This window comes from Protopterus annectens, chromosome 1.part2 (genome assembly GCF_019279795.1).
Source record: "Protopterus annectens isolate FY-2018-M chromosome 1.part2, PAN1.0, whole genome shotgun sequence".
Classification (NCBI taxonomy): Eukaryota; Metazoa; Chordata; order Ceratodontiformes; family Protopteridae; genus Protopterus; species Protopterus annectens.
This window is the reverse complement of record NC_056727.1, coordinates 328,712,750-328,730,473: the sequence shown is the minus strand read 5'-3', so window position 1 is coordinate 328,730,473 and position 17,724 is coordinate 328,712,750.

Here is a 17,724-nt window from a genome sequence, read left to right as displayed (position 1 = left end):
GAAGTCCCAGGACTGGAAAAAACCTGTATCAGCCTCAATTAAAAGTTAAGATCCCTCATCAAATACTACAAAGCTAGCTGTGAAAACAGAATTGGAGCACATAGTAAAGATAACCACAAGGCCTCATACAGTTATGTAAAGAATCTCCATGGCAATACCAAGATTTGCTCTGAGCTACTGGACAATGGTACCTCCTAGACTGAGCCAAAAATAATGGCAATATACTGGCTGACATATTGAATGCAAACTTTACCCCTCTCTCCCCCTAAAGGACCAATCACAATACCAGTACACTGCCAGACACCCAGTATTACTGCTGCACAGGTTAAAACACCACTGTCCAAAGCCAAGAATACAGCTTCTATGGGACCTGACAATATCCCTGGCTGTGTTTTACATGAACTACAGAGTGACCTGGCACCTCACCTGTGTGCCCTGTTCAATCACAGCTTCACCTCAGGCTTTGTCCCTACTGAATTGTGCACTGTTACAGCCACCCTTTTCCACAAAGGAGGACCAACTACAGACCCTGGGAACTACTGCCCCAATAGCCTGACAAGTCTGTTATGCAAAGCTATGGAATGCATCATCATGCACCTAATAAAGAGGGATATAGGAATCTGCAGACTCAGGATCCCACACAGTTTAGTTTTGTGAAGGGTAGATCATACCTGCTCAATCAACCTGGTCAACGTCTTAGAGTCAGCCACCTGAGCTGTGGATGAAGGCAAGGTGGCACATACAGCCTACCTTGATCTGGCCAAAGCCTTTGATAACATTCCCCACTCAGGAACCATGCAAAAACTCACTAAGCTAAGCATCAACCCCTATATCACTAGATGGGTTGCAAACTGGGTCACAGAAAGAACTCACAGTGTGAAAATAGCTGACTCCAAGTCAAACTGCTAAGCAGTCATAAGTGGAGTCCTACAGAGTTCTGTCCTGGGTCCTCTCATATTTGGTATCAACTTCTCTGAAGTCCATGCCAACATGAAGGGATTCTGGGTGACAAAGTCTGCAGACAATTGCAATTTGGGAGCTATTATTAACTACCCAAGTGATGTTGGCATCCTACAGAAAGGCCTTACTGAGACCAATGACTGGTGTCAGAACCATGGCCTTAAGCTCAATGTCAGAAAATGTGTTATTCCCTTTGGGAAAAACGTTGTTCCCATGAATTACCACATCAATGGTAGTCCCATGAATAAAGAAGGCATTATAAGAGATCTGGGTACACAGGTTGACAACAATGTCTCTTTTGACCATCACATTGCCATTGTGGTCAGAAAGTCCTTCTATGTGGCACATCTCAGTACTAACGCATTAACATCCAGGAAGGAAGCGATCATAGTCCCCCTGTACTCTTCTTGACAGAGTGACACAATTTGTTTCAGCATACATATTTGGATGGATGTGAGGTAGGTAAATGAAATGTATGTCCTCATTTTCTGACGACAATCATATCATCACATTGATTTACCAGAGAAATGAGAATAATCTGTAAAACAGACCAGAAATATAAGCAATAAACCTGGGCATCCTGAAACAATCCAGTCAGTTGAGAGGTATGCTCAGAACCCCTTACTGCAATGAATCTGGACCAAGGCTGACAAAGTGGTAGGTGGAAGCCATGAAAATGGGGATGTATCTGAAGTACTGGCATAGATAAGCTAACACAGTTGTTGTAGTAACACCCTACTGTGTGCTCTAACATATATTTAGTGATATAGCACAAGTAATTGAAATAGGAAGTCTGCTATGGGTAATTACACATGTATTTGCAAATATATCAGGCATTATAGGGATGTAACAGCACTGACAAACAGACACCAGTGTGGAAGTGCATACCCACAACCAATGTCACCACAGTCACAGTCACATACCAGTAAGTCAAGTGAACAGTAGAGTATACCGACTGTGTGAACAAATACATCATTTTTTGCCACTCACACACTAGCACTACATATACAGTCTCAATTCTCAGTGTAGTCTGAATTCTGACCTTGATACAGGACATGTCTCAGTCTGCCCCTACAAACAATAGATCAGCAGAAACTGGAGCAGCATGCACAGTCATATAAATAGGAGCCATAACACTTACATCCACCCCCCTCCATACATAGCCCAAATTACATATAGACATGACATGTGTACACAATCCTGACAGCCTGTTAACAATGGCCAGACATACACAGGCCTCTCACATGTACAGTTCACCTCAGAATGTATAGCCTCAGGACTCATATCTATGGCCTCTTCCCTGACATGTCTGTGGGTCTACTACATTACTGGGATGGTAGCAGGAATGAAGGCAAGAAATAATAATACTAAATATGTCTGAGCCTCATTGACATCTGGACAAAGCCTGACATCATTTGGGGACAGAGGCATAAACATAGAGGTAGATTGGAAATATTGTTGTCATACATTGAGACAGTTGCAGATGTTACTGCGTTTGTTGTAACATATCCTTTATGAGGAATATGAAGTCAGTAATACCAATAGATGTGAGTATATACTGACTGCATTCCCCAGAGTCCATGACTGATTTACCAAGGACACCAACTGTCTGGGGAACAGACAAAACATAACAGGCAAACATGTGGCCAGTCTGTGGAGAGTGTGCCAGAGGAGAGGTATGTCAGAGACATATCACTGTCAGTCGTGAAGTCACTCACTAAATGCATGTCCACACAAACCCTGTCAATCTATCAATCCACCATGTATATAACAGCACTGATGACATAGAATCTGTTCATAATTCTAGGGATATGTCCCCCATGTTGTTGGGCTGTCTCCAAATGTTCTGTCCTGTGATGTGTTGCCATCTACTGTATGGGAATCTGTAGCCCACCACCTCTGTAATGTCCCTCACACAGGCAAGGAAAAGGGGCAAGGCCCACATTAAGGAATGTCCCATATGTTAGAACTAGCAGCAGTGTCCAGGCCCACAGCACAATACTATGTGGGCACCTACATAGTTGTATGGCCTTAGCAATACCCAACATCTGCACATCTGTACAGAGGACAGACAGAAAGTAGACAGCCAACAGATTATGCATTAGGATGAATGTTTTGAAGGATAGAAGTTTGAAACTGAAAGGTAAGTCATTACTACATGATAGCAGTCCTCAATGACATGTCCAAAAACATAGTAGTCTACAGTTAATATCATAATATCATATCAATATCCAATAGGAAATACATAAAAACATACAGCTCAAACACCAAGAGGAATATAGTTAGTACTCAGAGTCCCAACTTTGCATGCATGGGTGTATGGTTCATGCACTACAATCTGCAAGCTACTTTTACTTGGAAACGCACTGTTAAAAGTACTACCTTAATAATACAATATGTGTTAAACTATTTCTGTCAACCAGTGCACTGTAAGTGTGACTGCATATAACCTGGGATACTACCCATGTATAAAACAAATAAAAAAAAGATTGTGGTACTACCCATGTATACCCAAGTGTCCCATACAGTATAGTCACATCCCTTGCTACTGTAATAACAGTACAGAGAAGCATGTTATATACAGGAAATTAAATACACTTATTAAATAAGTCATTACCCTGCTAGTTTATCAGACTGGAATGTGAGCAATGGCTACCAGGGCTAAGCTATGCTTAGCGGGTTTAAGCATTGGTTAAATGTAAATGCTAAGCAGATTTGCTCACTGGTAAGCGAAGCCTATATGGTGTAAGCGCCTATTCATTTAACTGTACATTGGCACCGCTTACCATCATGCAAACCCGTGCAAACACACTTAAAGCTGATCAAAACTGCCTTAATCACTCTGTATCTAACAGTCCTTGTTCTGCCTAGCAACAAAATATACAGCCCCTGCAGGTTTTGAACCCAGAACCCTGCACACCATAGTCACAGCTGTTTACCAGTAAGCCATGTGAGATGCATGGTTTTATGATGTTTTCTCAAACATACCCTACTTTACAGCCAGTTTACAATAGAGAAGAGAGACTGTGCAATTAGGAAGGACTGATACATACAAATGTATATACCTGAAAAGAAACATATACATAGAGAGAGAGGATATGTATGGAGATACATATATGTGTATAACAATATATAGAAATATTACCAATAAATACTGAGGTGTGTGTGTGTGTGTGTGTGTGTGTGTGTGTGTGTGTGTGTGTGTGTGTGTGTGTGTGTGTGTGTGTGTGTGTGTGTATATATATATATATATATTTATACAAATATATACATATACATCTCTCTCTCTATATATATATATATATACACACACACATATATATATATATATATATATATATATATATATATATATATATATATATATATATATATATATATATATATATATATATATATGGATTCACTTTATATATTTCGAGACTATAAAGCCGAAAAACCAAAACACTGAAACCCAGAAACTAGGAAAGTCAAAACAGCGAATGTAAACACACCATACACCACACAAGACATATACCAACCTCCCCACATTACAACATAAAAGCAAAACACACACAAAGAAAACAATACAAACAAATAAATCTACCCTACATCTAAGCAGGGAGAAAAGTCCCCCTGCACCCCCCACACCCCACTACTTATATATATTAACTCCAAGGTCGCACCAAACAGAAAAAGACCTTAAACTCACCACTACACACTCTACAGTCCCCTTGCACACACACATCACAAATGTACAAACACCACCACTTTCAACAATTACACACTAATACTCTGATCTACCTACCCTAACCCACACCTACAACTTCCAAACACACTTACATCCACTCAAATCCCTACCCAAAACCATTAAAAAAATATTCACTTACCTGAATCTCCAGCCATATCCACATACCAAACTGTAAATCAGGCACACAGTTCATCCCACGTCATGTAGCACACCACCAGAACCGCAAATTCGACATTTCCGGATTCAAGGTTATGGGGTTTCGCTATTTCGGAAGTTCAGCTTTATAGTCTTAAAATACTGAAATTCAATATTTCAGTATTTCGAGATTATAAAGTGAATCCATTTATATATATATATATATATATATATATATATATATATATATATATATATATATATATATATCTGTGTGTGTGTGTGTGTGTGTGTGTATGCAGACATGTCTCAAAATGCCCATACAAACATATGCTGCCGATAGACCACCCAAAACTGGGGCAACATGCACAGTTGGATACAAAAGGACCCATGACAGTCACATCTGCCCCCCCCCACACAGTCCAAATAAATAAGTGAACAGTACACTGCTACAACATCATGATATGCCATACACAATGGCCAGACATGCAACCTCTTAGCAAAACAACTAAAATGACTGAATATAACAAAGAGAAATATAACCAGCCAGTAATTCACACATGTTAATTATACTCTGATGTCTTGGCCAAAGCCTTCAAGGAGTAAAACATTACAAGAAATACTTGCCTTAATCACAAGAAGCAATTAACACTTAATAACATAAATACACAGCCTCCAATTACACTCCTCATTTAACCCCCTAGGGGATAAAGTATTACATTTAATAATAATACATTGATTCTGTACATAACAATTGTTCTTTTATGAATATTTTATCAAAATGAGGAACAGACTTTTTCCAAAACAGTTCCTTGGAACCCACTACTGTCCCCATGGTGAGATTTATCCAAATGTACAGCTATAGAACTGTCTTCTTTCTTATCAGTAATATGTCTCACATGTTCTAACAGCCTAGTTTTAAAACACATGTTACTCTCCCCCACATAAAATATGTTACAAGGGCATCTAAGAGCATTCTCTATACAACAACCTCTTGAATGTGCAGACTTCAACATGTGTTCCAGCCTTTCCCCTCAGCAGGAATGACAGCACTAAATAATGATAGACCATCATACCTATCAACCTCCTACTGTATGACATCTGGACAAAGCCTAACATAATTGGTAGACAGAAGCCCAAATACACGGCCATACTTGAAATATTGATGTTATACACTGAAAAAGTTGCTGGTGCTACAGGGTTTGTTGTAACATATCTTTTCTGAGAGATATAAAGTCAGAAAAACAAATAGATGTTAGCATTTACTGATTGCAATCACCGGAGTATGCTACTGATTTGTCAAGGACAACACCTGTCTGGGGAACAGACTGAACACACCAGGCTAACCTCTGGCCATTATGTGGATAGCCCTAGAGTTGAAAGCTATGCAGAGAAAGAACTTTGTCAGACTGAAACCCATACAAAAGTAGCATGTTCAGCCAAACACTCTTAAACTAGCAGTATTCCAAACATATAACAGCAATACTCACATTCTGCCCCTAAGTCTCGAACCTTCTCCACCATTTATTTGGCTTGTCTCCACAAGTCTTCGGTAATCCACCATGGCAGTAGGCACTGTTAAAACAATTTATTAAAAGACAAGTTAAAACGAAGATGATAGGAAAATAAAAATCAGTCCATGGACTGCCGCTTCCTATTTTAAAAAGACTCAGTCGGCAGTCCTTGGTATATGATCTGAAGAAGGCTAAATAGCCAAAAGCACTTATCAGACATTGAGTGGACTGATTTTTATTTTCCTGTCATCTTCGTTTTAACTTGTCTTTTAATAAATTGTTTTAACAGTGCCTACTGCCGTGGTGGATTACCAAAGACTTTTTTACTGCTTTTTATGTTTCGGTCAGTATCCTTAACAGTGTAAGACAAGTTTTCATTTTTTGTCTCCACAAGTCTTGTTGTAAGAGGTATTAGCTCACACACCTCTAGGATGTCTTCCTCACAGGTAAGGGAAAGGGCCAACTCCCACATAGAGTACTCAGTTATAGGAGTGTATTGTCATGACATTGGCTATTGGAAGAACTACACAGCTGCTCTGCATGCAATTAGCAAGTGGCAAACACCAATTGGTGCACAGGCTATCACCTTGTCATGAACAACACCTACAAAAGCCATGCTGCCACCTATTCAAACCAGCTCTATCCCTGTAGTGCACAGAGAGAGAGAGAAAACAAATAAAAACAAAAACCGGATAACAGAAAAGAGAAGGAAAAAAAGGTATGAGAAACATGTAAGCATGTAATTGAATGTAGTATTTGGTCTGTAATGATGGGAAATATGATTTGGAAGAATATATGTCCCAACAAGACTTGCTGTACTACTGTCCTGCTGAACAGCTGCTATGGCCATACCATCTGGCTCTCTCTGCAGTGGGAGAGATCACAGCCATACCTCTCAACTGTACAGATCTTCATAGAATGTCCAGATTTTCCCATCATAGTTTTTTGTCTGTTCCTCCTGAAATCTGTACTTTTCTGGCAAATAGCTGAGGACTGAAGTCATTAAATAATGACAAACACTTGTGTTTAAGACTCCGCATCCTTAAGAATATTCATGGTAATGCAAAATGTATTATTCTACAAACTTCCTAAGTTTGTAACAGGAATATTTAAAATCTGTCCCTATTTATCCCCCAATCTTTTAGGCTTTGTGCAGATCTGATGCTCTGAGAGGTTGCGAAGTAGGATCACAGTTCAGGATCCTGACTCACCTTGGCCTGAAAGTGCTCATCTATGAAAATAAAGTTTTATGGTATTTTATTCCACGTGGATGTTCTCTGCTTGTTTGGTTTTTGGATATTCTTGGACATTTTTGCTACTTGTCGGAGGACTTTGGTGCAAGAGAGTTTTTTGGTTGTTTCTGTCAAACAGTTGTGACTGTGCCACTGCTAGGCCATTTAATGGGATGTTGTCCATATCCATATGTTACTTATGAATATGAGTATGATACATGTTCGTCTTGTAAATCTAAGAGACCTATATAGGGCATGTGCATAGTAAAGTACTGTTATAGATGTGTGTTGAACTGTATGTGATATATTGAATTAATAACATTCAACTGTACAGTGTTCTGCTAGACAATAAGCACATTTGTGACTGATATCTGTAGTCACATACACATATTCTTGTGTTATGTCAGCCAAATCATTGGCAAGTCTGTGAGCAATGACAACGTAACATAATAGCCTACTTATGACTGTTGGACATCTTCCAGGTTATCACAGTGATGTCAAAGCCTACTGTGCAATCAACTTACTAATGTATGGTGCAGCTATATTAATACAGCATCAATATTGATGTCCCTTTTGTCACCCATTTACATGTGCCATTGTCCAGAAGTCCTGCTATAACAGGTTGAAAGTATGATTGAGCAGCAAGACTGTAAATACAGTGTGCCACACTAACATAGAACAGAAATGTATACTAGGTATTCCCTGAGCACATGTATGTATGCGTATGTTCAGCTGGAAGGCACAAAACTAATAACATGGGTTTCAAGCAGTCAGGCAAATAGGTTGTGCATGTTGCACTTGAGCGTAATATCAGTGTCAGTGCATACAACAGACATAAATGTGTACAGCTACTGGTTGTTGCATTGCCCTGACACTGATATGGGTACTAGAGTAGGCATGATTATCAGGTAGTAATCGGAGAAGTGTCCAACTATGTTATGACCCTCTGTCCATGCCTACCACTAACAGCTATATCAACACCTATATAAAGTGGATATCAAAAGTGTACACACCCCTGTTGGAATGCCAGGTTTGTGTGCTGTATGACAATGAGACCACAGAAAATCATTTAAAAATGTTTCTCATCTTGAATGTGACCTCTAACCTGTACATCTCTATTGAAAAACAATCAAAGCTGTTTCACGGAAGGTGAGAAACTATTGCCAAGTGAAGATGTGCCATGATGTTAGAGTCCAAACCAAGACAAATTAATGCTGTAACCATCTCAACAGGTGCTTACACAACATATCAGTTTAAGGGTGTGCACAGTCATTCAACTGGTTTATTGTACTGATTATTATTTCCATGTTTTCACAGACCAGATTTTTATGTTTTCAATTAAATTGTACAGGCTATAGGTCACATTAAATGTGTGAATTGTTTTGAAATTAGTTATTGTGGTGTCATGTTTCAATTGCACAAATACCGGGTATTGTAACAGGGGAGTGCACACTTTATATCCACTGTAGCTATATGGACTCAGCAGTACCTGACCTGTAAAACCAGCCTCCACCAAGGTAGAGTAATCCCCTTTGGTGGACAGCAGCAATACACGAACCACATAATAGGTTGCTATATTGCTTGTACAGGGACACATAGGTGCAGGCAACAACTTAGAAACAAGTCCAACCCTTTCTGAGCAAGCATGTAAGTTCACAGGTGACTTCCTGTAAGGCTGACTATGACTACAAATCAGACATATCCACACCACCAAGGACAATTGCAACAGTGTCTTGACATATGTTGTCAGTCTCAGAGGCAACAACACAATTCACCCTGTACTGGGGGTAAAGCACACCTCATACACACATGCCATGGATATAGACAACCTGCATCAAACAGGTTAGGTGGGAACATCACCACCCTGTCTACCCCATTTGTATAGAGGGATATGCACATCAGCCACACTCCTCCCCTCAGAATTGGTGAGCATGTACATATTACCTACTGATGGCAACAACAGCAAGTCTCCATGGGACATAATAACATCACTGTCTTCCTCCTTCATGAACTCGGGCATGTGCTCACAGCTCCATCACACACTTCAGTCAAACACAGACTTGCCACCATCCACATGGAAGATGGCCACTGTCATCCCTCTACACTGAAATGAATGGAGAATAGAGGATTATGCAATTAAGTGTCCAACATTGGGGGTAATAAGATAGCTCAAGGCCAGGAGTGTAATGCAAGCTGCTACAGCCATGATAGATTAGAGGGTTATGGTGTAGTTTGGATTATTTGCAAGTAATATCCACTGTTGATGTGCAATTTCACAACCGTATGGGGTCCTGTCACCTTTTTTCCTGTTTATGTTTTCGAGGTAACATGCAGAGGCCTTGCCTTCCGGCATTCTCTGTTGGTGAAAATGACATAATCACCCAATTTGTGATAGAACATTATGGGCTATTATTTGTGCAGACAGCACAAGATGTGTGGGAGAGGACCGCCCTGTGGAACAATCTAGTCCACAGGGTAAATGATGTTGGCCTGCACAGGAGAACTTATGAGCAGGTGTGGCATTGGGCCAGTGACCTCATCCATCATGCTCGTCAATGGGCTGCTGCTGTAGCAAGGGACTGGCTAGCCACAGGTGGGGGACCAGCCATCCAGTCCCCACTGACACTCACCAAGGAGCTCCTCGCCAACCTTGGGGCACCTGCCCAAACCACAACCCATGAAGCTGAAGATAGCATTGTGGAGGTGGGTTGCACCCACACAATGGATGAGGAGCATGCAGGTAAGGCCCCAATGCACATTATTAGAACAAAGTTGCTTATCCATTTCTATCTGTATAGTATCTACATGCATATGTCAGATGAGGTAGTAGGTCTTGCTAGTGTTTAGTAATGTACAGACTTGCACATCTATGGTGATGGTCAGCATATTTTGTAATATTGGGGGTTGTACTGTTAAAGTGCTAAAATGCTGCTTCCACCCTGTACCAAGGCCACATCAGTGGCTACTGATATTACCTGTCTCCCACAACTATTTCGGTCCTTCTGGTATACAACTGGGACAGCAGCCTGCAGCTGGTGAGTATGGAATTGTTTTGTTGAGGTTTGCCAATACACCAGCCATGTTAAGGCCATGCTATTTGCCATACACATATTTATCACACCTACCCATAATGCATGATGTACATGTTCAGTTTTGTTGGTGTTAACTGCACTGCATCACAGTGGTCACGATGGTGTCATATCTGAAGGGTATGTAACATTCCTGCAGTATACCTCACAACCTGTCAGTGCAAGATGTGGACAGAGACTAACAAAATGATGGGACAAATAGGCTACAGTAGGGACATGTATGAAACATTACCCTTATACAGTGGACAGTGTACACATACCTATTAAGATGGCAACTGTTCCTGATATATACAATGACAGACTACATTAATACATTCCACACCTTTTACAACTTGCAATGTGATCCTAACATGAACAATTAACATGTAAAATAGAATTATATGTTAGTGCAACAAATATGGGGTATACAAACCTTACAAAGCACTGGATGCATATGTGTGCACACACTCAAAATAACATTGTGGAGGCAGCTTGTGATGTACTGACAGCATTCACTCTACTTGAGTACACACCTGCCATCAAGTACAGGGCCTCAATGGTCTGCTGTTCGAGAAGTATGTTCATGACATTTCCTCAGTTGCATGCAACAGAAGCAGCCATGGCTTGCATACATCTTACAAAGCATCAAATGGGTCCCATATCTGAAATGTAGCAGTCAGGAGTAGGGAAAAAAAACATTACCTCACCATTGCATATACCATGGAAAACAGTGCAGACAGTGATCTAGAGGTGTATTAAATATGGGACAACAGTGATGTTGAAAAGAACCAGATGCCCATCCAAAACAGATGACAAAACGTGTAGAAAACTGATGAAGGAGGCTGCTAGGAGACATGCAGCAACACTGGGAGAGTTGCAGGAATGTCTAGCAAGTACTGCCTGTGTAGTAACTGTGGCAACAATTGCCTGGATTCTGCATAAGTGTGGCCTATGGGGTAGGGTAAGTAGACGGAAGATTTTCCCCACAAGAAACACCATCTATGGTTGTGTACAGGTAGCAAAAGCATAACATCAATTCTCCCAAAGGCATGTGTTGCAATGTGTAATGGTGTCATGACACCAAGGTTCAAACCTACAGAGAGTATTCATAATGATATGTGTGGTGCACAAGCAACACCTCACTTCACATCAGGGCCACCATCCCCAACTTGAAGCTTGCTGGTGCCAGTGTGAACCTTTAGGGTTGCTGTTCATTAGCTGGAACTAGGCCTGTAGACATGGTGGAGGGAATTTTGAACACGGCAAAATAACACTCACATGTGGCCCACAGTTGTCAAACATCTGCAATAAGGCTGAGGGAGGGGAGGGGTTTCAGCTTTAAACACAGCAATGAACTAAGCATATATCCAAAGCTAGCTAGGCTGTATCTGAACACATTTGAGGTTATGAATTGGGCCAGACATAACCCAGACTCAACAGCAATAGTAAAGCCCCTGTGTGATCTCCAAGGACAGTGCACATGAGCTGGCCTTGCAGTCTGGCAGAGTTGGGGGACCTTTGTAGGGGAAAACAGACCAAATAATGCCAAGTCAAGATGTGCCCTGCTAGTATACCCCTTCCCAGGAATAGTGACTGCTGTAGTTCATTTAACAGGTGTTTTAACAAACCATTGGTTTAAGGGTGTTCACACTTATGCAACTCCCATATTGTACACATCTCATTCAGTATCTTCACGACTAACACATTTGTTTGATTCTTGATTGGATTGCACAGGTCATATGTCACATATCAGGTGTGTGTAATGATTTCAAATGCAGTAGTGTGGCCCCATTTCATATCGTAGAAGAGGCTGGTATGTCAACAGGTTTGTGTACTCTCCTCATATCCACATTAAGCTTTGAAGGTCATTGGTGTAACCGGACTTTATTGCACATACATGCACTGCTAATGATGAGATCTGCAAGTCAAATGTCAGTCATTAATTAGTGACATCAGTCCTCATATCATCCCAGTTATGTCTCAGACAAACACATAGGGGCTGTGAGGAACAGAGCAAACATAACTGCCAGTCATCTACACATTCAGCAATGATTTGTACAGTTGTGAGGTATGGTCTACAGTAGATGCCAATGTGCTATACAGGTGCACAGCAATAATGTGTACATGGGTGCGGTGTGTTCCAGGAGAAAGGACATCACCTACTAACATGACTCATGCATCCCAGAGATGTATATTATTAGTAACAGGGATTAAGAATGGCTGCAATGCATGATGTTGAGTGCCATGTGTCATGCATGTCAACTGTTGGGTAATGTGAGGTCTGTGTAATATCTTTGTGCCATCTCACGTGTGTGTGTGTGTGTGTGTGTGTGTGTGTGTGTGTGTGTGTGTGTGTGTGTGTGTGTGTGTGTGTGTGTGTGTGTGTGTTTGGAAGTAAATCATAACATACAGGTATTAATTTACATATATTGTCTTCCCCTCACAGGTGGCGATGTGGGGGTCTATATTATATTCTCGAAAGCCGACAATGTTGAATCTGACATTGTCGACATGAGAATATCGAATGCTCAGAATCTTGAGTGTGTAAACGGAAATCTCCATAAGGGGAGATTTCCATTTACTGCAATGTAGTGCAGTCTCTGAGTTGGTATATTTAAGTAGCAGGGGGTGGGGGTGCAGGGGGGCTTGCCCCCCTGCTTAAACCCATTAGAGTACTTTTTTCTTTTTTTTTTTTTTTGTCTTTTTATAAGGTCAATGTTTGAAGACATCGACCATATGGTGTTGTTCGATGTTTTCAAACGTTGATCTTATAATATAGACCCAATGTGGGTTGGACCCCCCCCCCCCCGTGGGGAAACTGATGCCAGTGTCTCTGCAGACTCTAACAATGATGATAGGCATAGTGAGGCACAGCCAGGGTTGTCAGGGGCTGAATCTGTGCCATTGGTTAGCATCCCACTTTTTTCTACCCCATCCCCATACACAGTCACAATGCCCACACATACCCCATCACCAGTGGCCATAGATGAAGGACAGTTGGCGGATGGTGGCATGGGACAGGAAAGTGTGGCGACTATGGCAAGTGTGTCTGTAGACAGCAGCCATAGCCAGATAACAGGCGAGGTCCCACACAGATGGATGGAAAGGGACAGTCTTAGGAGGACTGCTGCCCATCATGCCCCTGCCACAAGTGCCACAGCAGGTGTCACCAGACGCATGTTTTGGACCAGCATGGAGGCACAGCTATGTATTGAATGTTACACCAGAGATGGTCTGAGGCTCCAGAAGGCTACTCTTCCTGCTGTATGTGACAACAACCGTGATCTTGCAGATGCCCTCCATTATTATGCAGAGGTCATAGATAGACGGTTGGGTGAGATGGTGGCAATCCCCGACAGTGGGATGTCTGTGCTAGAGCATGTGGTGGGAGTAGGGCACTGGCCATGTGGATGTGGGACAACACCATGAACAGCTGAAGGTCTACATGGCCATGCAACATCTCACTCCTGCTCCCATAGTGGCAGTACCAGCAGCTCCACTGCAGGGGGCGTGCTGTCCATGCCATAACGCAGCAGGCCATGGGCACGTGGTCCTGGCAGTTCCCAACAGGGATGCATATCCAGCAAACAATTGTCATCATTAGGACAGAGTACCATATCTAGGCTTCTGGCTGGTGGTGCCCATACAACCCCTGGCAGGCCCAGTTCATGTGTCCATGGCTGGACACACTGAACTGTATACCCTGCCATGTACAGTCCACAGCTGTCCAACATACCCCTTTATAGGGCAGCCACATGGCAGAACTGAGTGCATCCATACACACACACACACACACACACACACACACACACACACACACACACATACACACACTCACCACCACTGCATGACCCATTTAATAAACAACCCCCTAACCCACACACATGATGTCAACCAAATGGCTCAGCCAAGGCCTCTGGCAAACCCACATCACACTCTGTGCATATGATGATACCTGTGCCACATCTCTGTCATCCATACCATCGATGCAGGGACATGCAAATATAGTTCTGATGCACAGGGTGAATGTATTACAGCTTAGCAATGTAATACTGTTTAAAGTGTTGTCAGCTGGCATGTTTAATGTTTAAATGTTAGGGCGTGTAGCTGTCCAGCCATGATGCATTATTGCTGTTATTAACACTGACCGAATGTGGTCTCCATAATGTATTCTGTTTGTGTTCTAGGCATCTGTGTGTCAAGAGGATGTTGGCCTGCTGTCCTTTCCTACAAGGGGCGTGGCAGTGGGGTAATACATTGACTGTGGTCATATCCAGGGTACAGCTGAACACAAGTAACATGTCTGTATAACAGTTATTGCATGTGCCACATGTCTGATAGGTCTGAGGGGTGTATACAGGTAAGTGCATGGTGGCTGATGTAAGCAGCTCTTGTACATTTGACAATGGTAAGTGTACTGGGCGGCACACACCAAAAGTTTGTGAATAACACACACACAGAGGCTTTTGTGTTGATGCAACACACAGAGAGTGTTGTTCACATGGATGTACTTCACTTTGCAGAGAACTCATTTTTACAAATGTAATTCCACCATGACCAAATTGCCAAAACCTCAAATCACTAAATACACAGTCTGCCAAATTTCATTTCACTGAAAATAATAATGGCAGGGTATATGTCCTTTTCCCCACTGTAGTGCAATCCTGGAGTTGGTATAAATAGTAGTGGTGGTGTGGGGGGCACAGCCCCCCCCACACTGGAGGGTGTGGGGTGGCATAGACCCACACCTAGTTAGAGTAACAACTACTTACCCTCTTAACATAGACTCGACAGTATAACAGCACACTATGCGTGGGGATGCACACAACACTACCCCCAATGTGGGGGTCTGTGCCTCCAATGACCACCACCAACTATATATACTAACTCCAGTATCACTGCACTGTACAGCTGTACAGTGGGGAAAAGAGCATTTACGCTGCCACTATTTGTTTTGGTGAAATTAATTTCCACAAGATGATTCATTTGCAATTTTAGCTTGTGCCAATTTGGTCTTGGCCAAATGAACTCCTGGGAATTTTTTTTTCTGCAAACTGAAGTAGATCCCTTCACACACACACACACACACACACACACACACACACACACACACACACACACACACACACACACACTTGCCAACACTGAGATTAGAACTCCTACCTATGGAGTTATTGCTAATAATGTGTTCTGCCTTAATTGCACACACCACAGAGCTTGTAAGGTGAGATGTGTTCCGAAGTTCCTGTAAAGTAAACAACATCACCAGGCCTTGTACAGTATGACAAGAGGATGTAGTGGGTGTGAATGGACACAACATACTATAACATACTGACATTTAATACATTGATAAACACATACAGTCATAGACACATTTGACACACCTGGGTTTAGCAGCCCTGACTATCTTGTCAGTCAAGGCATACTGTTACATAGTTCATGCACACAGCACAGGTCTTATTGGGCTGAAGATTGTTGTCAGATAATTATAAGGTTGAAGGAGGATACTGTATTGACACACAAATGTTCACAGATTTGGGCTAACTCAGATTAGAACCCCTGACTATGTATTTACTACACACAACACAGGTTGTAAGATGATGACTGTTCCATGGCTCCTGTACTGTGGTCAACATCACCAGCCCTTGTACAGTATGGCAATGTGCAGTGTGTGTGTGTGTGTGTGTGTGTGTGTGTGTGTGTGTGTGTGTGTGTGTGTGTGTGTGTGTGCATGTATGTCTGTGTGTGTGTGTGTGTGTGTGTGTGTGTGTGTGTGTGTGTGTGTGTGTATGTGTAGGTGTGTGGAGACTAAGCCCTCAAAATGCTATCTCATACAAATATGCTCACTTTCTGAGACACACACACGTACACGCACACATACTCACATTTCCCAGGACTCAGGGTGGAACTCCCACCTACGTAGTCATTGTTAGTATTGTGTAATGCCGTTACCACATGCTCCATGGAGCCTATAAGATGAAGAGTGTCACAAGGTACCCTTACAGTGAATAACATCACCAGCACTGCAAAGTATGGCAAGGGAAGGTGGAGTGGGTGGAAGTGCTATAAAGTAATGTCACCTACAGGTTTACATGCTCACAAACAGTTGTATACACAGTAATGTACACACACTTACTTGCCAGTACTGAGTGTCATGGGTTCATGTGTTCATATGTGTGTACCACACTAATGGCCATGGGGTCATTACAATCCTAGCCCATGGGTGTACCCTGGCATCAGGCCACCTTACATCTGTCAGCAGTGCATCTATCAAATACTGCCATGTGAGTGATCTCCAAGGTAACAGTTATATTCACCATCCACTCATCTGAATTTCCCTTGACGAGAGCCAGTGAGGTGCTTTGACATGTATGCAACATATATCGCATAATGCGGTGAGTATCTGGGTTATGGGCCTGTCCCCAAGCATGTTCTGTTGAATATGGCAATTCAGTTGAGGTATCCATGGCATGTGGTACATACAAACTGGGGTTTCCTAGCTGTGGCACGTGTAACACAACTGGGCAGACATGGCATTGTCAGTCAAGCAGGGATTGCCTGTAAGTAGCCTAGATGTGACCGGAAACACTTGGAGGTTTTGACCTCTTTCCATATCAGACAGCTGTTTCATGCCTTGGGTCCTACATGTGAGGTACACTTGCAGCCTACCCATTTGTTAAATGTGTCTAGTGAGCTATATGGCAAATGGTCCATTGTACCTGCTGATTGGCTTAATGAGTGAGGAGTGGGGGGAGACACTGAACTCTTAATTCCTGGGTGACGCACCCTTAGTTATGCAATGTGCCACATGGAAGGACTTTCTGTCCACAGTGGCAATGTGGTGGTCAGAAGAGAGGTTGCTGTCAAGTTGTGTTCACAGACCTCCTATAAAGACATCTGTGTCCATTGGACTACCACGTGGTCATTTGTGGAAAACACATTGGTTCAACAGCGGATTGTGACACATTTCTTGCCACTGAGACAATGGCCAGTGTTCTGACAACAGCTTGAGGTGTCAGATGTCATTACTCTGCTATTTCATCTGACTGGAATGTATGGTTACTAGGGCTGAGGTATGCTTTCCA